Source organism: Topomyia yanbarensis, chromosome 1 (genome assembly GCF_030247195.1).
Source record: "Topomyia yanbarensis strain Yona2022 chromosome 1, ASM3024719v1, whole genome shotgun sequence".
Lineage (NCBI taxonomy): Eukaryota > Metazoa > Arthropoda > Insecta > Diptera > Culicidae > Topomyia > Topomyia yanbarensis.
The window spans coordinates 87215955-87238248 of NC_080670.1; positions in this window are offsets into that span (position 1 = coordinate 87215955).

The window sequence follows — 22294 nt, forward strand, 5'->3', positions numbered from 1 at the left end:
CAGCCGTAACAAATATTGGTACGACAAGCAGATACTGTCAGGAACGTGGCGCGACGACGCACAGTGGCTGGAGGCTGGCCAAAACCTCAAAAATTTATTTTTGAAATATTGATATTTTCTATTTTTCATAAATTTATCATGTATTGAATGATGTATATTCAAAATATTATGATCATTGGATAAGAACATGATTTTTAACATGAGTTTAAACGTATCAAAGTCCGGACTTTTTAATGATTTTCATTTCCGAAACCACCATTGCTCTGTTCACTTCAAATGCATGTTGCTCTTTTGATTTTGGTCCGATTTTAGCACAACTAGTTTCATTGTGTAGAGGAACGAAAGAACTTGGTTAGTGAATAAATTAGATTAAGTAAATTTGCTTGGAACTATGACTTTTTAGTTCAAATTTGTTTGAGGTGGTCAGATCAACAATACTTTTTTCACTAATGTATTCTGAACAAATTTCGGAATCATTTCGGAACGGTCACATAGTATACATTCTATGGTAAATAACCTCTACTTTTCGAATATCATGGTCTCGTTCTGCGCCTAGGTGCGCAAAAAGGTTTAAGGAGATTTTGAAGCTTTGTTGCTGATGTGGAGGCGCAGGGTGTTTTGTGTAAAATAGTTAGACAATCTACAGTAAACCAACATGTTATACAATAGATTTAAAGTATTGTTCTTCATTTTTATGATATTGCTGACATTGGTGAACAGTAACGGAAAATCTATCATGAAAATGGGATCATAGTTATAAGAAAGGTTCAATGACACTGTATGGAAAAAATCATTTAATATTTTACAACTTTTGACATCAAAAATGAGCTCAGCACCTCAAAATTACCTTAATTTGTGATTTTCAGCCAAATTAGGTAACATTTGAGGTTTTGTCCGACTTTTGTTTGAAGACCCGCCACTGTGCGACGTGGCAAGACGATCAACAAAATGAGGAAGAAATAAGTCATGGAATCAGTTATGATTCACGACCGTGATGGAAGATTTTTGAACAATATTCCGAGTCAAATGTGTTTCTTATACGGCCCACAGCTTATCTGCGAGAATCAGGCCCGTTTCAAGCAAAACCTTGCCCAAAATTATTGAAGGAGCTTGTGTAACTTTGAACCTTATTGTATACAACTCTTCAAATATAGCCAGAAGTCGAATAGAACCTATCAAAAGAACAAATTTATTGGAACAGTAGATTCAGTAGCACTAGCCCTGCAATTGTGTTGTACACTAGAAATCAACATACCAAGATATGATGAAATTTATACGACATGCAAATAAGCATGGTTGTAAACATGCACAGTTTGAATCGAAAATTTAATTGAAAATCAAATTCGAATCAACGCACATAATTAGAGCATAAAAAGGCATATAATTTTATTTCTTTATTCATATGATATTACACGTCATGTATTTTACACCACACCCAAATATAAAAGCAGAAATGCATTAGTTTTTCAAATAATGAAAGACTAATTTTCAATTGACGTGAAAAATCATAGAAAAATCCGTTAAACAAAACACGCGTGTTTGCGTAATGATTTGTTTTTACATCTATTTACATGCTCCTAATATGTGCATGATAATCAATGTAACATTACAAAATATTTTTTCTGTGAACTACGAAGTTTGTCGAAAGTGACTTTGATTTGTTTTATCAGTTGACTTTACAATTGACTGCTTGTGAATGAATTGTTTACGGCTTCTGGAACCGCCGCTCCAATTTATTATAACTAATAGAACTTTGCAGAAGAGTATAATCTAAATCATATTTCATTTACCTACTCTTCAACAATAAGGATCAGCGGGTTTTCCTTATATACTAGAAGCTCGTAAAAACCCGCCCATTATATACAGCAGAAATATCATAAACGCGCACAATATGTAGGGGAAAGAGGGTAACAGTGGAACTATGAAAACGTATTGTTTTCATAGTTCCACTGTTACCCTCTTTCCCCTATACTCATAGCTATCAACCTAACCGGCATTGAAAGTGAAACAAACGATTTAGTAAATAAAGTGTACACTATACTGTACTTCAACACTATTCTGAAATATAGTAACATGCAAGTCCAAAATAGTTATTATTTTTTGTACTTAACAAGTTGCATCGTTTTGTTTGGATTGTTTGCATGCATTTTTTTCTTTCAATATTTTGCCATCGAACCACCCGTGCATCTCGCACACCAACTCACTGCAAAACAAAGCGATGCGGTAGGCAAAAAGAATCAATGAAAACGGGAAAAACTATCCAAACTATCCAAACGGGAAATGAAAATTTATGCTATTTTCGCAATAATTGTTGTGTATATAATTATATATTGGAATTACCCATTAAATTTCGCATCGAACAGTGTTTTTCAATTTTCGATTCATGCTGTCAGAGCGAAGTTATAGCCATTTTCTTGCTTCAAAAGACATTCCCGGCTTCAAAAAGAAATTTTCAAAATTCCAAGCATACTTATGAGGTTTTTCATTGAAAAACCCGGGGGCGGTGGATTGCACTGGTGTTGCATTTTCTAGCAGAAGCGCAGGCCACTAGACGTGTTTCATTCCCACTTCTGCTAGAAAGTGCAAAACCAGTGCAATCCACTACCCCGGTGTTTTTCAATGAAAAACGACATTAGTTGTAGAAAATTTAATTACGAAGAAATAAGTATTCTTGGATTTTCGAAAAACGCTTTTATTTTTGAGTTAATCTCCGAGAACGAAAAAATCATTTTACCTGACTTACACGTTCATTGAAAAATCACTGTTTATGCCATTTAATAGCCTGATTATTTATTTTTTTAAAACAATTTTGGAAACCTCGATATAGTTTATATAAAATAACAATAGAATTATCTAAGATCCATAATTGGCTAGAACGTTATTTTGCTAATAATTGTATATACTATCGAAAACGTTATGCATTTGTATTGTTACACCCAAAACGTGAACCGTATGAATTACATGCGAATAAGCATGATTCTAATGAGAATTTTGCATTGTAACTGGTATAATGCATATAAAGCGATATTGGTCCAGGACAAAAATGCATTAAGGCGATTACACCACAGAAACATAAACAAACCCACAGTTGGGAATGTATTAGTGAATTTGACGATATCGGAGTATTAGTATTAAAATGACTCCGCATTAATACACATGTAAAGGACATCTCCACTCGGATACATGTGCGCTCTGAAAATACTAATACACGCTCTAGGACCTGTTTCCATTTCGTCTTTCTACTGATCATATGATGCATATTGGAGAGAACAGTTTATAGCATCATCAAATTGGTGGGGTGTGGGTGATGATTATGTGTTGATAATATGTTGAGCTTTCGGCGTTCTCTCAACCCTAAATTTACCAGCGATATGCGAGCTCTAGCCACGAGATAGGTTCATAAATGTTAATGATGATTAATGATTATTTAAGCGCACTATACGCGGGAGAAAGTTATCTATATGGGAACATTGGGCTAACACGTTAATTCAACATTTGACTGATAGAAGCCGTCCGCCAATCATTTCTGGCATTCCTCATATCAACAATACTTTCAGGTGATATCATATCAGTATTTCGCATTAAAAGTATCTAAGTTTAAAGTATCATAAACTATAAGGGCAGTGATGACATGGTTTTGCACTTTTGAGCAGCAGTGGCAGTTGCTCATTTCAGTTTGTATTATTTCCCGAACTTGCGAATCCAGCGCACATCATCGCCCTGGTCAACGGTCATCGCAAATCAATCTGAGCACAAATCATTTTCTTCCACTGTTCTCTGATGCATAGAATGAAAGAGCGATGATTTTGCTGCAAAAACCATTCGCTATGGGAAAATAACAACGCGTATATCACACACTCTCGTGAACGTAAACTGCTCACGCGTTTAGAGTGGTTGGAATTGAGCTGTTCGCAGACAAAAAAAGCGTAACTGTATATGAAGACAGAAGTTCATACAAACACCACAGAGGTATTCATGTATAGAACACACCACCTTTTGGCAGACTCAGCAAGCAAAACCAACTAATACTTTTACATGCGGGCAGATAATATGGTACCGTGTATTCTCAATCAATTTATTTCATCATGAATCAAGCTGTGTTGGTATAATGCCGTAGCTATGCTTGGTCTACAATGCGAAGAAGGCATGATTCTAATTCGGAATATGCACGAAAGGATGTAATGCCTTTTTTGCATTGGGAAATTGTTTTGGGTGTAGTCGCTAGCCACTCCAAGGACTGAGAGAGCTTCTCTAACATTATATTTAGTAGTCCGACAGTTCTTCCAAATCTGACTGTTTCAAATTAAATCAAATGCTTATAGAAATATCCTGTTTTAATCCACCTAGAGGTGCAATTGTGCCTTTCTCATTTCTACAAACTATGATTTAATAGCTGGTTCGTACAATATAACATTATGGAAATGTCTTTCATTCTTATTACACTTGGTAAGTATATATAATGTGATATGTGATCGCACTCCACAACCCGTAACTCCGGAGCCGGAAGTCAAATGGAGATGGAATTTAATATCAGTTTCCGGGGACGCAACATCTTTCATTTGAGACTAAGTTGATCAAATCGGTCTACCCATTTTCGAGAAACCAATATAACCGTTATTCTGAATTTGGATGCTTCCGGACCCGTCGATGGTGGCCAGTGTGGCCAAAGAGACTTTGAATGACTGTTGGTGACCTAAATCTACAAATTCAACAGTTGTGTTTGCATTTTGGAAAATATCACCCTGTAATTCAGGAACCAGAACTCGGATCCACACAAAATTCAACAGTAGCTGATGGACCTTTCATTTAAAATCAAGTTTGTCAAAATCGGTTCAGAAAATTCCGAGAAACCGATATGGACAAATCAACAAATTTTGTTTTGTAAACATACTCTTCAACTCGTATTCCGGAACAAGATGTCGGTTGAAAATGAAATTCAATAGCAACCTATGGGAATATTATACCTTTCATTTGAATCCTAGTTTGTAAAAATCGGTTCAGCCATCTCCGAGAAACCGATGTGGATATTTTGTTAACAAATCCGCACATACACACACATACATACATACATACATACATGCATACATACATACATACATACATACATACATACATACATACATACATACATACATACATACATACATACATACATACATACATACATACATACATACATACATACATACATACATACATACATACATACATACATACATACATACATACATACATACATACATACATACATACATACATACATACATACATACATACATACATACATACATACAGGGGGCAGCAGGGACAGGAAGGACAGGAGTCTAGGGGCCTAACGGCTCGTCAGAAGGCGCCTAAGGGAGAAGCCGTGCTCGTCAAAGCAAATGACGAGACTACGTACGCAGCACTGCTCAAAAAGGTCAGAGAGGACCCGGAGCTGAAAGATTTGGAGGAAAACGTGTTAAGAGTCAGGCGTACCCAAAAAAATGAGATGCTCCTCGAGCTTTTTTTTTTTTTTTTTTTTTACAATGGAGAAGACCTTTATGTCCTAGCCCAGTACACGTGCTAACGGTAGGGTCCAATCTACCACACGGGGTGCACTGGGGGCGTGTCGGACTCGAATGGTGACCAGCCATTAATACCGACTAAACTCCATTGGGCTCCGCCATCATTCCTCCCAGGAACTACCTCTCGGTATTACTTCTGGGGGGATGGCTGTACTCAATGTACTCATTCACTCTCACTCGCGCGATCATACATCCTGTATGAGGCTTACTTGGGTGCTCTCTCAATCACACTTTGATTCACTCTCAAACACTCCCACATGAGGCTGACTTTTGTGCTCACCTTTTACGTTCCATGCGAGGCTGACTTGTGTGCTCACCTTACTCATTCCTTGCTAGGCTTACTTTTGTGCTCGCCCTACCCATACATGTGAGGCTGACTTGGGTGCTCACCCTATCACCTGATTCACTCTCAATCGTGCCACTCTATTGTACCTTTGTCACTCCCTCTGGCATCCCATGTGGGACATTTTTCTTAGGCCCCACTTCTGACATACCACGCGAGGCTGACTTTTGTGCTCACCTTTTTCATTCCTTGCTTGCTACCAACCTGTGAGGCTGACTTTTATGCTCACCCTTAACATGCAGTGTGAGACTGACTTGGATGCTCACCCTTTCACTCCTCTGCCACGCCATGAGGCATCGATAGCTTAGTTCCAACATACTACGCTACGACCCTCCCGTCTTGGCATGAGGCAGTCCACTTATACGCCTATACACTCACTCTTCTGTCTTGCTTCGGGGTGGCTGGGTTTACCCCTTACGCGGTTGCCATTCGCTGCGCCAACCTACCTCGGCATGAACAGACCATTCACTCTCTTATTTTGCGCTTGGCCTTTTTCACTCCAACTAACCAATCACTAGTTAGCCGTGCCCGCCGTCTGTTGCTCGGTTCGCCAGATTACCTGTAGCCTACTGGCAATCTGGATGGTAGCAGCCGAGACTGCGTTCCACTTCTCCACCGTTTGACACATCCGCTGAATAAGGGTATCCGGGGTTGTGTCCCAGCCACAGACGTCAAGCATTGCTCTTCTTTCGACGTCGAACCGATGACATACGAACAGTATGTGTTCGGCAGTTTCGTCTACACCTGGGCAGTCCGGGCAGACTGGGACCTCCGCGTGTCCGAACCTGTGGAGGTACTGACGGAAACAGCCATGGCCTGACAGGAATTGTGTCAGGTGGAAGTGAACTTCCCCATGGGGTCTTCCCACCCAGCTCGATATGCTAGGTATCAGCCGGTGGGTCCACCTACCTTTCGAGGAGTTGTCCCACTCACGCTGCCATCTGGCGACCGAGGTCACCCTGGTGCGCTCGCGGGCTCCCCTATTTCCACGTAGCTCAAAGCACTCCTCATCTTCCCGAATGACCAGCCCGACTGGCATCATGCTCGCTATCACGCAGGATGCATCGTGTGATACCGTGCGGTAGGCAGATATCACTCTGAGGCACATCACGCGGTAGGTGCTCTCCAGTTTCTGTAGGTAACTGGTTACCCTCAGTGCTCTTGACCATGACGGGCCGCCGTACCTGAGGATAGATACGGCAACGCCTGCCAGTAACCTACGTCTACTGGCGCACACCTTTGAGCTGTTGGACATCATTCTCGATAGTGCCGCAACAGCAGTCGACGCTCTCTTGCACGTATAGTCGACATGGCTGCCGAAGGTCAGCTTGTCGTCTATAATGACTCCGAGAGACTTCAGACTTCGCTGTGAAGTGATCGCGAATTCTCCCACATGGATAACTGCATGTTGTGCCGACTTGCGGTTGTTGACGATAACTACCTCCGTCTTATGATGAGCGAGCTCCAGGCCTCTCGCGCTCATCCATTCCTCCACCGTGCTAATCGCGTGTTCTGCGGTTAGTTCTACCTCAGGAATTGACTCCCCGTAGACCTCCAAGGTTACGTCGTCGGCAAAGCCGACGATCTTGACCCCAGGAGGGAACTTCAGTCTCAGAACCCCGTCATACATGAGGTTCCATAGCACCGGGCCTAGGATCGAGCCCTGCGGGACTCCGGCGGTAATCGGAACCCTTTTCTGACCGGCATCGGTCTCGTATAGCAGTACGCGGTTTTGGAAGTAACTTTCCAGGATCCGGTACAGACCCACCGGTAGGCTAAGCCGGTGTAACGAGAGCGCGATGGCATCCCAGCTTGCGCTGTTGAATGCATTCTTCACGTCAAGTGTCACTAACGCACAGTATCGAATACCTCGCCTTTTTCGTTGGATCGCTATCTCGGCAGTATTTATCACTGAGTTGAGAGCGTCCACTGTGGACTTACCCTTCCGAAAGCCAAACTGGTTGCTTGACAGACCGTCCGTACCTTCCGCGTACGGGGTGAGCCTGTTGAGGATGATCCTCTCAAGCAGTTTGCCAGTCGTGTCTATCAGACAGATTGGTCTGTACGCCGATGGGTCGCCTGGCGGCTTCCCGGGCTTCGGCAACAGCACCAGTTTCTGCCTTTTCCATCTATCGGGGAAACGGCACTCGTCAAGGCATCTCTGCATAGCTAGCCTGAACATGTTCGGGTTCGCTATGATCGCTGCCTTGAGAGCGTTGTTCGGGACTCCATCCGGCCCTGGAGCTTTGTTCATTGCTAGGGATTTAGCCACTGCGAGTAGTTCTTCGTTCGTCACTGGAGCCACCATTTCGACCGTGCCCGCACTGTCTCGTAGTGCAGGTGGCCAGGGGCTTGTGGCTCGAGACGGGAAGAGTACTTCGATAATCGTTGCCAACCGGTCCGGAGACCGTTCTGGGGGTGAGGAGCCCCCTTTGGTCTTGGCCATCACAATCCGGTAGGCGTCACCCCACGGATTCGCGTTGGCACTCTCACACAGGTTGTCGAAACACGCTCTCTTGCTGCTTTTAATAGCCTTGTTAAGGGCTAATTTCGCAGCTCGAAACACTTCACGGCGGTTCTCTCTTGCATCCTCGGTGCGAGCTCTTTGCATCCTACGTCTAGCTCTGAGGCAGGCTGACCGTAGAGCTGCAATCTCGGCACTCCACCAGTATACCGGGCATCTACCGTTTCTTGGCAGTGTTTTTCTCGGCATCGTGGCGTCGCACGCGCGTGATAGAACAGCTACCAGCGCATCCCCGCTTAGACTGTCGGTGTTGGCCTCCAGTCCCAGGGCCGCGGTGAAAGCTTCGCTGTCGAAGTGATTGGACTTCCACCCGCGTACCTGACAGGGATCTCCCGCCCTCGGATGCTGCACACCATAGTTGATCTTAAAGCGGATTGCTAAATGATCACTATGGGTGTAGCCTTCGTCTACCCTCCATTCCATGCCTGGAGCCAGACTCGGGCTGACAAAGGTCAAATCAATCCACGCCTCCACTCCGTTTCTACGGAATGTACTAGCGGAGCCATCATTCGCTAGCACAGTATCGAGTTTCGCAAACGCTTCCATTAGCGCTTGACCCCTGCTATTTGTACAGCGGCTGCCCCACTCCACTGCCCAAGCGTTGAAGTCTCCCGCTATTACTACCGGTTTCCGGCCCACGAGGTCCGACGAGAGCCTGTCGATCATCTGGTAGAACTGTTCTATTGGCCACCTTGGTGGGGCGTAGCAGCTGCAATAGAACACACCATTGATCTTGGCAATCGCCACACCCTCGGCGGAGGGGTGTATTACCTCTTGAACCGGGAACCTTCCCGTTGTACAGATTGCCACCATTCCAGACCCGTCCGACACCCAATTGCCGTTGCCGGCAGGGATGCTGTACGGGTCTGATAAGAGGGCGACATCTGTCCTCGACTCCGAGACCGACTGCCACAGCAGCTGTTGGGCTGCTGCACAATGGTTAAGATTTAGCTGTGTGACTCTCACGGCTTCTTCTTATTTAACTCGCCGAAGGGACACGAAGGTCCGCCCATAGCATGTTTATGGGCTTGCTTCTTAGAGGTGCAGATAAGGCACTTATATGCCTTAGTGCACCCCCGCTCTTTATGCCCCTCCTCGCCGCATCGACGACATAGCTTACTCCTGTCTAAGCCTTTGCATTCATAAGCTTTATGGCCGGATTCTAGGCACCGATAGCACCTGTCCACTGAAGGCGGCTGGGGTATACTAATAGGGCATACCGACCAGCCGATCTTCAGCTTCCCTTTCTCGGTTACCTTTTTGGCATCCGCATTCAGTAGCCTGAGGTAGGCTACTTGGGTGCCAGAGGGTCCGTCCCTCAATCGCACAGAGGCCCGCTCGATTTTGACGCCGCATTGCTCCTTGACGGCTGCGACGACGTCTTCTGCGGTCGTGAACTCGTCCAAGTGCTTGCACTGGAGAGTTGTTTCCGCACCTAGCGACCTGATTTGGGCGCCCTCGCCAAGGACCTCTTGAGCCAAGGCCTTATATATTGCACTTGATTGTGCGCCTCGCTTCAGCACTAGGAGCATCTCTCCCGTGTTGGTGCGTCTTACGCTACGCACATCCTGCCCAAGGGCCGAGAGGCTTTCGGCCGCCTTCATCGATTTAAGGACATCGGCGTATTTGTCCTTGTCGGTTTTTAACCACAAGGCTTCGCCTCTGTCCTTGGCCTTCCTCGCAGGCCGCGGTACCTCCGGTTTCGGTGTCGGCTTTTTCTTGGTAACCAGCGTCCAGGGGTTTGAGCCCCCCTGCCCCGGTCGTGCCGGGTTGCTGGTACCATCGCTCTCAACAGCGAGGTCACTCTCGCCCTCGCTTACCTCACCCAGGCGGCGTTTGACCTTGACGGTTGCACGCCGAGTGGTGTCGGTTTTGGCACCCTCTCCTGGCGACTTCCTAGGGCGCTTCGCATTCGATGCCGTCTTGCGATTGCCCTTTCCCTTTCCCTTCGAGGGGAACTCGGTCGCCGCTCCGATCGACGTGGCTGCTCCGTAGAAGGTAAAGGCCACTGTCTGTGAACCTCTATTAACCTTCTCTCTTTCCTCCCTATTGGAGGCCACTGTCTGGGTTTCTCTGTCGGGCCTCTCCCGACATTCCACCCTCTCAACATATGCCTGCTGTTCCTGTCTTGCGACACGAACAGCTTTCCGGAGCTCCAGAAGGCTCAACTTCAACTCCTTGGCTATGTTCTGCTTTGCGCTAGCGAAGTCGATTATAGCATCGAGTTGCTTCGCTACTTTGCGCATCGCAGCTATTGGCCCCTCCGATGCATTGGTAGGGGTATTGCCTACCGCTGCTGGGGGGTCACTGGTGCTTTCGAGTACAGCACTCATCGTTCCACTACTCTCCCCACGGGGGGGAGACCTCGCCAAACCACCTCTAGCGAAGGGGTTTGGCACCTCCGTCTGTTTATTTTTATTTTTATTTTGCTCCATGAAAAGTCCCACGAGTAGCGCGAGAAATATATGTCCGCCACGCCAGAGCTCCGCATTAGCGTGGTAAGGGACGCTTACTGTGGGGGTTGCCCAGGTACCCCACAGGCTCCGTTAACGATCGAGCATCTTTTTCACCCCCTCGATCACTCATCCCTCGGCACGGGTCGCTTCACGCCTTGGAATTGGGGTTATGCCCTACCTTGCTTTACGTGGTGATCTCGGCCCGGATCATCACAACCATCCTCCTTTACCAGGGCTTTGGACCTGTAGCTCTGGTTCTCAATAGTTCCATGTACGTATGTTATTACAGACGTGCTACTATTGAGATCCGTCATTCGCTAGCGGAGTTGTGCTCCTCGAGCTTAAGAAGAATACTACGACTAGTAGCTCTGCCTTGCAGGAGACTATAACTAAATCAATGGGTGGAAAGGCAGAAGTTAAAGCCTTAAGCCCGGAGATGGTAATCGTGTGCAAAGACCTCGACGAAATAACGACGGAAGACGAGCTCAGAGGTACTATGAAGCAGCAGTGCAAACTGGGCGAGGTGCACATGACGATCCGGTTAAGGAAGGGATACGGAGGAACGCAGATAGCGATGATACGTTTACCGGTAACCGCTGCAGACAAGGCACTGGAGGTACGTAAGGTTACAGTTGGATGGTCGAGATGCCTACTGAGAGCCGCCCCACGAGTAAACAAACAAGCAGAGAAATGCTTCAAATGTTTAGGCTTTGGACATTTAGCAGGGGCTTGCAAAGGCCCGGACAGATCCGGGATGTGCTGGAAATGCGGAGAGACGGGCCATCTTGCGAGAGACTGCACGCAGAGGCCGAAGTGCTTGCTTTGCACCCCAGCGGAAGGAAACGACCATCAGACGGGTGGCTTTAAATGCCCAGCGTACAAGAAGGCGACTGCAGGCCAACGGTGATGGAGATGACCCAGATAAACCTGAATCACTGTGATACCGCACAGCAACTGTTGTGGCAGTCTACGACAGAAACTATGTACGATGTCGCTTTGATCGCAGAGCCTTATCAAGTCCCCCCTAATAACGGTAACTGGGTGGCGGATAGATCAGGAACCGCAGCGATACAAGTAATGGGAAGATTCCCTATCCAAGAAGTGGTAGAACGTTCCTATGAGGGTTTCGTGATAGCCAAAATCAACGGCATCTTCGTATGTAGCTGTTACGCTCCCCCAAGGTGGACAGTAGAGCAGTTCAGCCTAATGCTGGAGCAGTTAACCGAGCAGTAGATCGATCGGAAGTCGGTAGTCATTGGTGGTGACTTCAACGCCTGGGCTGTGGAATGGGGCAGTAGAGTAACCAACACAAGAGGGTGTATCCTGCAGGAAGCTCTAGCGAAGTTAGACGTACGATTGTGCAATGAAGGCTCTGTTAGTACATTTCGGAGAGACGGGAGGGAGTCCATCATAGACGTCACATTCTGTAGTCCCTCATTGACGTCGAACATGGATTGGAGAGTATGCGAAACGTATACGCATAGTGACCACCAGGAGATTCGCTACCGTATCGGCCAACGGAACCCCGCGGCAGTACAGAGAAGGGTGACCGGCGAACGAAAGTGGAAGACGAAAGTCTTCAACGAAGACCTCTTTGTTGAGGCACTTCGGCCGAACGGCGGGACCGAGAACGTGGATGCGGCTGACCTAACAAGAAGGATTGTGGCGGCTTGTGACGCCACAATGCCGCGAAAACTGGAACCACGCAACAAACGGTGTCCAGCTTACTGGTGGAACGAGACGCTTAGTACGTTACGCGCTGCTTGTCTCAGAGCCAGAAGGCGGGCCCAAAGAGCAAGGTCGGAACCAGATAGAGAAGAGCATAAGGCATCGTTTCGGGAAGCTAAGGCCCCTCTAAAACGGGAGATCAGACTTAGCAAGTCAGAGTGCCACAAGGAGCTATGCCGAGAAGTAGACGCCAATCCCTGGGGTGACGCATACCGAGTCGTGATGGCGAAAATGAAGGGTCCGACGACGCCAGCCGAAATGTGTCCGAGCAAGCTGAAGATAATCGTCGAGGGTCTTTTCCCGAAGCACGACCCAACTATATGGCCACCGTCACCGCACGGCGAGGAAGAAGGAACAAACATGGATCGGCAAGTGACTAACGACGAGCTAGTAGAAGCATCGAAGCGCCTAAAACCAAAGAAAGCCCCTGGTCCGGATGGAATACCAAACGTGGTACTGAAAGCTGCGATCCTGGCATATCCGGACATGTTCAGGATAGTGATGCAGAAGTTCCTAAATGAAGGCAACTTCCCCGAAATGTGGAAGGTCCAGAAGCTGGTGTTGCTGCCGAAGCCAGGGAAGCCACCTGGCGACCCGACCTCGTACAGACCCATATGCCTGCTGGATACACTCGGAAAACTCCTGGAAAGGATCATTCTTAACAGGTTGACGAAATTCACGGAAGGTGAGCGCGGTCTGTCCAAGATGCAGTTTGGTTTCCGCAAAGGAGCATCGACAGTGGATGCAATTCGGATAGTGCTCGAGAGTGCCGAGAAGTCATCTAAACAGAAGCGAAAAGGAGATCGATACTGCGCTGTGGTCCCGATAGATGTGTAGAACGCGTTCAACAGGGCCAGCTGGGAAGCCATCGCTGCAGCGCTGCATAGAATGAGGGTTCCCGACTATCTGTGCCAGATCCTGAAGAGCTACTTTCAGAGCAGAGTGCTACTGTACGAGACGAGCGAAGGACAGAAGTCATTGCGTGTCACAGCGGGCGTTCCTCAGGGCTCCATTCTCGGTCCAACCCTTTGGAACGGGATGTACGATGGGGTGTTAACGCTGCAGCTGCCTAGGAAAGTGAAAATCGTAGGTTTCGCGGACGACGTGTCACTAACGGTGATGGGTGAGACACTTGAAGAAGTGGAGGTGTCGGTGACGGAGACAATAGACGCGATCGAGAGCTGCATGAACGGGGTTAAGCTGCAAATAGCTCACCACAAGACGGAGGTGTTGTTGGTCAGTAACTGCAGATCGGTCCAACGGATGCAGATCGACGTCGGAGGGCACGTGATTGCATCGAAACGTGCATTGAAGCAATTGGGGGTTATAATCGACGACCGGTTGAGCTTCAACAACCACGTTGATTACGCCTGTGAAAAGTCGGCGAAGGCAACGAACGCAATAGCGAGAATCATGCCAAACGTCGGCGGTCCGAGAAGCAGCACGAGACGTCTGCTATCTACTGTTTCGTCATCGATACTCCGATATGGGGTTCCTGCCTGGAGTGCTGCGCTGAAAACCAAGCGGAACCGTGAAAAGCTAAACAGGACATTCCGACTGATGGCCGTACGAGTCGCGAGTGCCTACAGAACAATATCGTCGGAGGCAGTATGCGTTATCGCCGGGATGATTCCCATCTGCATTACCCTGGCGGAGGACGTGGAATGCTATCAGCGGAGAAATGCACGTAACGCTAGGAGACAGGTTCGAGCGGACTCGTTGGCTAAATGGCAACAGGAGTGGGACAACGCGGAGAAAGGAAGGTGGACCCACCGACTCATCCCAAATGTATCGGCCTGGGTACATAGGAAGCATGGAGAGGTGAACTTCCATTTGACGCAGTTTTTGTCCGGGCACGGATGCTTCCGGAAGTACTTGCATCGGTTTGGACATGCTTCGTCACCCCTTTGCCCGGGTTGTGCGACCGTGCAGGAGACACCGGAACACGTGGTCTTCGAATGCCCTAGATTCGAAGAAGTTCGTAGGGGTATACCTGGTATGACAGCGGACAATATCATCGAAGAGATGTGCCGTGACGAACATACCTGGGACGCTGTCAACAGAGTGGTCTCGAGCATACTCTCCGAGTTGCAGAGGAAGTGGCGTAGAGACCAACAAGAAACCGCAAATCGGGTTTCGAGAGAAATTCCGCCGCCGGGGAACTCTCCAACTGTGTAGACTAGGTCCACCGCCGGGGACCAGTTGAGTAGTGCGTGATGTAGCACCGAGTTGGGTCGTCGGGGCGCCTGGGAACCGGACTTCAAGCTTCACCGGAATCGCTGAACCGACCTCGACATCCTTCCGGGTAGCTCGTGAGTAGGCTATATTCACCGCCGGGGATTGGACCGAGTAGACCGCGTCGCAGAGCTAGCAGTGGGTCGTTGGGGCGCCGGTGAACCGGAAGTTACGCTCCAACCGGAATCGCCAGATAGACGTCAGCACCTACTGTATGGCCCGTTGAGTAGGCTAGATCCACCGCCAGGGACTAGATCGAGTAGATCGGGCGAAACGGAACGAGAGGAAGCCAAAGAGCTCATGAAATTGTGGTGCTAAAACAAAAGAAGAATCGGTACCGGGGGAGCCTCCTTCGCCGGGGAACTCTCCGTCGGCGTAAGCTAGATCCACCGCCGGGGACTAGACTGAGTAGACCGCGACGAAATACCACCAGTCGCAGGTCGTCGGGGCATCAGCGAACCGGACGCTCTGCTCCACCGGAATCGCCGAACTGACCTCGACATCTGGTTGGTTGGCTCGGTTTCGGGAGAATTCTCCGTCGGATTAGGCTAGGTCCATCGTCGGGGACTAGACCGAGTAGTTCGCGAACAAGTCTGGTGCTCAAAGAGTAAACGGCGTTGAATGGTGCGAGAAGGGAGTTGCGGTGCTAACCGGCACAAGCGAGCCGCAGGGCTCGGTGAATTAGACAGTCAGAAGTTTGCCGCTCAGACTGTACTCGTAGGGGAGGAGTACTAAGCCTCGACTCACAGCCAGCTTTCCGACTGCCATGCAGAGCTTGCCAGTCTGTGTGGATGGTAGAGAATTGGTGGTGTGTAGAGGAGTGGGGCTGTCACCCTACGGAAGAAACGAACTAGTAAGTAGTTGAATTAGAGTGCGTGCTATGCACATAAAAACCCCTCCCCGAAGTAATGCCGTAAGGTAGTGCCGGGGAGGAATCAGGTTCTGGGCAAGAGCAGTGGTTTTTAGCGGGTCGGGTGATGGCAGCCCAAACCCGTTCCCTGGCAATGGGGTTTTTGTACATTTTTCCTCACTCAGGGTTTTTCTGAAAATTTTTTTACTGCTCTCAAAAAAAAACATACATACATACATACATACATACATACATACATACATACATACATACATACATACATACATACATACATACATACATACATACATACATACATACATACATACATACATACATACAACTCCGCTAGCGAATGACGGATCCCAATAGTAGCATGTCTGTAATAACATACGTACATGGAACTATTGAGAACCAGAGCTACAGGTCCAAAGCCCTGGTAAAGGAGGATGGTTGTGATGATCCGGGCCGAGATCACCACGTAAAGCAAGGTAGGGCATAACCCCAATTCCAAGGCGTGAAGCGACCCGTGCCGAGGGATGAGTGATCGAGGGGGTGAAAAAGATGCTCGATCGTTAACGGAGCCTGTGGGGTACCTGGGCAACCCCCACAGTAAGCGTCCCTTACCACGCTAATGCCGAGCTCTGGCGTGGCGGACATATATTTCTCGCGCTACTCGTGGGACTATACATGGAGATAAACAAAAATAAAAACAAACAGACGGAGGTGCCAAACCCCTTCGCAAGAGGTGGTTTGGCGAGGTCTCCCCCTCGTGGGGAGAGTAGTGGAGCGACGAGTGCTGCATCCGAAAGCACCAGTGACCCCCCAGCGGCGGTAGGCAATAACCCTACCAATGCATCGGAGGGGCCAATATCTGCGATGCGCAAAGTAGCGAAGCAACTCGATTCTATAATCGACTTCGCTAGCGGAAAGCAGAATATAGCCAAGGAGTTGAAGTTGAGCCTCCTGGAGCTCCGGAAAGCTGTTCGTGTCGCAAGACAGGAACAGCAGGCGTATGTTGAGAGGAATGTCGGGAGAGGCCCGACAGAGAAACCCAGACAGTGGCCTCCAATAGGGAGGAAAGAGAGAAGGTCGATAGAGGTTCACAGACAGTGGCCTTTACCTTCTACGGAGCAGCCACGTCGATCGGAGCGGCGACCGAGTTCCCCTCGAAGGGAAAAGGAAAGGGCAATCGCAAGACGGCATCGAATGCGAAGCGCCCTAGGAAGTCGCCAGGCGAGGGTGCCAAAACCGACACCACTCGGCGTGCGACCGTCAAGGTCAAACGCCGCCTGGGTGAGGTAAGCGAAGGCGAGAGTGACCTCGCTGTGGAGAGCGTTGGTACCAGCAACCCGGCACGACCGGGGCAGGGGGGCTCAAACCCCTGGACGCTGGTCACCAAGAAAAAGCCGGCACCGAAACCGGAGGTACCGCGGCCTGCGAGGAAGGCCAAGGACAGAGGCGAAGTCTTGTGGTTAAAAACCGACAAGGACAAATACGCCGATGTCCTTAAATCGATGAAGGCGGCCGAAAGCCTCTCGGCCCTTGGGCAGGATGTGCGTAGCGTAAGACGCACCAACACGGGAGAGATGCTCCTGGTGCTGAAGCGAGTGCAGTATATAAGGCCTTGGCCCAAGAGGTCCTTGGTGAGGGCGCCCAAATCAGGTCGCTAGGTGCGGAAACAACTCTCCAGTGCAAGCACTTGGACGAGTTCACGACCGCAGAAGACGTCGTCGCAGCCGTCAAGGAGCACTGCGGCGTCACAATCGAGCGGGCCTCTGTGCGATTGAGGGACGGACCCTCTGGCACCCAAGTAGCCTACCTCAGGCTACTGAATGCGGATGCCAAAAAGGTAACCGAGAAAGGGAAGCTGAAGATCGGCTGGTCGGTATGCCCTATTAGTATACCCCAGCCGCCTTCAGTGGACAGGTGCTATCGGTACCTAGAATCCGGCTATAAAGCATACGAATGCAAAGGCATAGATAGGAGCAAGCTATGTCGTCGCTGCGACGAGGAGGGGCATAAAGAGCGGGGGTGCACTAAGGCATATAAGTGCCTTATCTGCACCGCTAAGAAGCAAGCCCATAAACATGCTATGGGCGGACCTTCGTGTCCCTTCGGCGAGTTAAATAAGAAGAAGCCGTGAGAGTCACACAGCTAAATCTTAACCATTGTGCAGCAGCCCAACAGCTGCTGTGGCAGTCGGTCTCGGAGTCGAGGACAGATGTCGCCCTCTTATCAGACTCGTACAGCATCCCTGCCGGCAACGGCAACTGGGTGTCGGACGGGTCTGGAATGGTGGCAATCTGTACAACGGGAAGGTTCCCGGTTCAAGAGGTAATACACCCCTCCGCCGAGGGTGTGGCGATTGCCAAGATCAATGGTGTGTTCTATTGCAGCTGCTACGCCCCACCAAGGTGGCCAATAGAACAGTTCTACCAGATGATCGACAGGCTCTCGTCGGACCTCGTGGGCCGGAAACCGGTAGTAATAGCGGGAGACTTCAACGCTTGGGCAGTGGAGTGGGGCAGCCGCTGTACAAATAGCAGGGGTCAAGCGCTAATGGAAGCGTTTGCGAACCTTGATACTGTGCTAGCTAATGATGGCTCCGCTAGTACATTCCGTAGAAACGGAGTGGAGGCGTGGATTGATTTGACCTTTGCCAGCCCGAGTCTGGCTCCAGGCATGGAATGGAGGGTAGACGAAGGCTACACCCATAGCGATCATTTAGCAATCCGCTTTAAGATCAACTATGGTGTGCAGCATCCGAGGGCGGGAGATCCCTGTCAGGTACGCGGGTGGAAGTCCAATCACTTCGACAGCGAAGCTTTCACCGCGGCCCTGGGACTGGAGGCCAACACCGACAGTCTAAGCGGGGATGCGCTGGTAGCTGTTCTATCACGCGCGTGCGACGCCACTATGCCGAGAAAAACACTGCCAAGAAATGGTAGATGCCCGGTATATTGGTGGAGTGCCGAGATTGCAGCTCTACGGTCAGCCTGTCTCAGAGCTAGACGTAGGATGCAAAGAGCTCGCACCGAGGATGCAAGAGAGAACCGCCGTGAAGCGTTTCGAGCTGCGAAATTAGCCCTTAACAAGGCTATTAAAAGCAGCAAGAGAGCGTGTTTCGACAACCTGTGTGAGAGTGCCAACGCGAATCCGTGGGGTGACGCCTACCGGATTGTGATGGCCAAGACCAAAGGGGGCTCCTCACCCCCAGAACGGTCTCCGGACCGGTTGGCAACGATTATCGAAGTACTCTTCCCGTCTCGAGCCACAAGCCCCTGGCCACCTGCACTACGAGACAGTGCGGGCACGGTCGAAATGGTGGCTCCAGTGACGAATGAAGAACTACTCGCAGTGGCTAAATCCCTAGCAATGAACAAAGCTCCAGGGCCGGATGGAGTTCCAAACAACGCTCTCAAGGCAGCGATCATAGCGAACCCGAACATGTTCAGGCTAGCTATGCAGAGATGCCTTGACGAGTGCCGTTTCCCCGATAGATGGAAAAGGCAGAAACTGGTGCTGTTGCCGAAGCCCGGGAAGCCGCCAGGCGACCCATCGGCGTACAGACCAATCTGTCTGATAGACACGACTGACAAACTGCTTGAGAGGATCATCCTCAACAGACTCACCCCGTACGCGGAAGGTACGGACGGTCTGTCAAGCAACCAGTTTGGCTTTCGGAAGGGTAAGTCCACAGTGGACGCTCTCAACTCAGTGATAAATACTGCCGAGATAGCGATCCAACGGAAAAGGCGAGGTATTCGATACTGTGCGTTAGTGACACTTGACGTGAAGAACGCATTTAACAGCGCAAGCTGGGATGCCATCGCGCTCTCGATACACCGGCTTAGCCTACCGGTGGGTCTGTACCGGATCCTGGAAAGTTACTTCCAAAACCGCGTACTGATATACGAGACCGATGCCGGTCAGAAAAGGGTTCCGATTACCGCCGGAGTCCCGCAGGGCTCGATCCTAGGCCCGGTGTTATGGAACCTCATGTATGACGGGGTTCTGAGACTGAAGTTCCCTCCTGGGGTCAAGATCGTCGGTTTTGCCGACGACGTAACCTTGGAGGTCTACGGGGAGTCAATTCCTGAGGTAGAACTAACCGCAGAACACGCGATTAGCACGGTGGAGGAATGGATGAGCGCGAGAGGCCTGGAGCTCGCTCATCATAAGACGGAGGTAGTTATCGTCAACAACCGCAAGTCGGCACAACATGCAGTTATCCATGTGGGAGAAGTCGCGATCACTTCACAGCGAAGTCTGAAGTCTCTCGGAGTCATTATAGACGACAAGCTGACCTTCGGCAGCCATGTCGACTATACGTGCAAGAGAGCGTCGACTGCTGTTGCGGCACTATCGAGAATGATGTCCAATAGCTCAAAGGTGTGCGCCAGTAGACGTAGGTTACTGGCAGGCGTTGCCGTATCTATCCTCAGGTACGGCGGCCCGTCATGGTCAAGAGCACTGAGGGTAACCAGTTACCTACAGAAACTGGAGAGCACCTACCGCGTGATGTGCCTCAGAGTGATATCTGCCTACCGCACGGTATCACACGATGCATCCTGCGTGATAGCGAGCATGATGCCAGTCGGGCTGGTCATTCGGGAAGATGAGGAGTGCTTTGAGCTACGTGGAAATAGGGGAGCCCGCGAGCGCACCAGGGTGACCTCGGTCGCCAGATGGCAGCGTGAGTGGGACAACTCCTCGAAAGGTAGGTGGACCCACCGGCTGATACCTAGCATATCGAGCTGGGTGGGTAGACCCCATGGGGAAGTTCACTTCCACCTGACACAATTCCTGTCAGGCCATGGCTGTTTCCGTCAGTACCTCCACAGGTTCGGGCACGCGGAGGTCCCAGTCTGCCCGGACTGCTCAGGTGTAGATGAAACTGCCGAACACATACTGTTCGTATGTCATCGGTTCGACGTCGAAAGAAGAGCAATGCTTGACGTCTGTGGCTGGGACACAACCCCGGATACCCTTATTCAGCGGATGTGTCAAACGGTGGAGAAGTGGAACGCAGTCTCGGCTGCTACCATCCAGATTGCCAGTAGGCTACAGATAATCTGGCGAACCGAGCAACAGACGGCGGGCACGGCTAACTAGTGATTGGTTAGCTGGAGCGAAAAAGGCCAAGCGCAAAATAAGAGAGTGAATGCTGTTCATGCCGAGGTAGGTTGGCGCAGCGAATGGCAACCGCGTAAGGGGTAAACCCAGCCACCCCGAAGCAAGACAGAAGAGTGAGTGTATAGGCGTATAAGTGGACTGCCTCATGCCAAGACGGGAGGGTCGTAGCGTAGTATGTTGGAACTAAGCTATCGATGCCTCATGGCGTGGCAGAGGAGTGAAAGGGTGAGCATCCAAGTCAGTCTCACATTGCATGTTAAGGGTGAGCATAAAAGTCAGCCTCACAGGTTGGTAGTGGCTAGCACAAAAGTCAGCCTAGCAAGGAATGAAAAAGGTGAGCACAAAAGTCAGCCTCGCATGGTATGTCAGAAGTGGGGCCTAAGAAAAATGTCCCACATGGGATGCCAGAGGGAGTGACAAAGGTACAATAGAGTGGCACGATTGAGAATGAATCAGGTGATAGGGTGAGCACCCAAGTCAGCCTCACATGGATGGGTAGGGCGAGCACAAAAGTAAGCCTAGCAAGGCATGAGTAAGGTGAGCACACAAGTCAGCCTCGCATGGAACGTAAAAGGTGAGCACAAAAGTCAGCCTCATGTGGGAGTGTTTGAGAGTGAATCAAAGTGTGATTGAGAGAGCACCCAAGTAAGCCTCATACAGGATGTATGATCGCGCGAGTGAGAGTGAATGAGTACATTTAGTACAGCCATCCCCCCAGAAGTAATACCGAGAGGTAGTTCCTGGGAGGAATGATGGCGGAGCCCAATGGAGTTTAGTCGGTATTAATGGCTGGTCACCATTCGAGTCCGACACGCCCCCAGTGCACCCAGTGTGGTAGATTGGACCCTACCGTTAGCACGTGTACTGGGCTAGGACATAAAGGTCTTCTCCATTGTAAAAAAAAAACATACATACATACATACATTGGAAACGCCAGGAGAGGAGAAACCGAAGAAGCCCAGGAAGGTCGGTGAAGGACAGCGAAAAAGCCGACAATCGCAGAGTGAATGGCGTACCGTAGAAAACGCAGAAAAGAGGAGGAAAAAACAGAAAGAAAAGTAGGAAAAGAAGAAAGAAGACCTTCGGCCACGCCAGCAGAAGCAGAGGGGAGACGCTCTAGTAGTCAAAGTAAACGAAGGCGTGACGTACGCTGCGATCCTCAAAAGGATGCGAGAGGATCCCAAGTTGAAGGAGCTGGGGGAGACCGTTCGAAGAACCAGGCGTACTCAGAAAGGCGAAATGCTGTTCGAACTGAAGAAAGATCCATTGATCAAGAGCTCGGCCTACCGGGAACTTGTGGCAGAAGCGTAGGGAGGAGAAGCGAATGTGAGAGCATTAGTTCAGGAAGCAGTGGTCGAGTGCAGGAATCTGGACGAGATCACAACGGAAGACGCGCTTCTGCTAATAGAGCAAGAAAACCTGGAGAGAGAGCAGATATCAATAAGATTGAGG